The sequence below is a fragment of the Rhipicephalus microplus genome, chromosome 1 (assembly GCF_043290135.1).
Source record: "Rhipicephalus microplus isolate Deutch F79 chromosome 1, USDA_Rmic, whole genome shotgun sequence".
Taxonomy (NCBI): Eukaryota; Metazoa; Arthropoda; class Arachnida; order Ixodida; family Ixodidae; genus Rhipicephalus; species Rhipicephalus microplus.
In genome coordinates this window covers 30008541-30010412 of record NC_134700.1, presented here as the reverse complement: position 1 = coordinate 30010412, position 1872 = coordinate 30008541, and positions in this window count along the sequence as shown.

Genomic DNA, 1872 nt, shown 5'->3' with positions numbered 1-1872 from the left:
TAAGGCAACTACAGTGTGTGAAAACTGACTCCTCAAACGGACAGGCTTCACAATACATCGCTTTCGCGCTGCTTGACTTGACTTGCTAGCGCGCAAGGTGGTGAGCGCAAAGATGGTGGATGCCACACATGGCAAATTCAGCTGCTTTGATAGCCTCTCCATGACGAAGGTGCGCAGACTTCCTCCGCCTATGACACCTTTGACATACCGACCTGTAACATCTGTAATGTACCAAGCCAGAGACGTCTGAAGAAGGACACTAGTTCACAAATTGTCGAGGGTATGTGAGTTTTTCCCTAGAGATGCTTATACAGTCATGTCGGTGCTTGGCTTACTTGCCAGTATTCTGGTGTTTGTCCTGCCGGGATCTGTTGTCTTCTGGCTCAATTTCTGCGGATAAAACACACCTGTCGTATGACGCCCTAGACAGGTAGGTCACATAATCTTGCACCTGCAATCACACGCCTTGTGACTTTTCGTCGTTCATCGACAGCACCTCATGTCTCCTGTTAAAATGTACTTCTTTTCTGGTAGCGGGAAATCCAGCAAGCAATGTTCTGTGAAATGTTGGATCGATTTGCAAAACCCACAGTATTCAGGTACTTTCACTGAGTTGGTATAAAGAACTGAAAATGCCGATTTCGAGCTAAAAGCCTGGCGCGAATCGTTCTGCGTAGTCTCATCATGACTTTCTTTTCCATGACGGTTAGTGAACTAACTTTTTGAAAGCTTGGAACTTCTATAGGCAAGGAACATATTAGGCGTTCTAGCTCCGTGCTGGAGGCTGCATTACTGCAACTGGCTCGCCGGCCGATTGGCGCATGACCGACGGCACTGTACAAAAGATCGTGTGGTAAAGCCAGCAGCAACATAGCGCACAGCATGGCCGAAAAGGCCGTGTTGCTCACCACAAGGGTCTTCAGTCCTCTTATGTTGATGGTGACCTGATTGCGAATAGCCGACGGGTCACTTGAACGGACTGAAGGCAACGTACGAAGCCTGGATAAGTACTCCTGTTCGAGCTTCGTTTTGTCACTGAAGCCTTTCTCGACGCTATCGCTGGCATCCTTGTAGGAAGCTTCTGTGTTTGGCAGGAAAACAATACCTAAAGCTGCGTCGCCGCTTAGGAACAGCCTCAAGTAGTTGAACTTGTCCGTTGCCGTGAAGTTTCCGTTCCGGTAAAATCTGGTTGAATCACTCCGAAAAGTCGTTCCACCGGCACAGGCCACCAGCAAATGGGGTGCTGGTAAGCTTGGAAAGCTTGGCACCAGAAGCTCCAGCAGTACTGGCTACTGATGAAATCTGAAGCCTTGGTGTTAATGACGTGGCCGCCAGAGTATGGTCGCACTTGCCTAGAAGGTATCTGATGACGCTTTTAGCGTTGTCCTCATATTCAATGAGGTGTTGTACTCTTCCTCAAACTCTTCTGATATGTGGCTCTCTACTCCTTGTTGATTTGTTTCAGTTCATCATCGTTCACCTTCGAACCTCCACAACTTCTATTAAGCTGATCAATAGTGGCTGTCGCATCACCGAGATGAGGTCTTGCCTTGTTTGTACTGGTGTTGAGAGATCGTGTTGACATCCACTTTGATTTAAGTCTCATTATAGTGGTCAGTTCACTCGTAGCCTTCCGTAATATTGCAAGGTCGCTCGTAGTATTTCCTGAATCTTCGGCACCAAATTGCTAAAATGGCATACGGTTAACTGGAAAGAAGCAAGGAAACACCACAAACAATATTTATCTTCAGCCGTCTTGGTAGATTCCCGGTTGCAAGTGCTCGTGAGCACGGACTAGCTCGTGGAAGGAGGCGCTTCTTCCTCGGTTCGAGCAGGCGCTGCGCTTCATTAAACGTGGGCTTTTAAAATCAT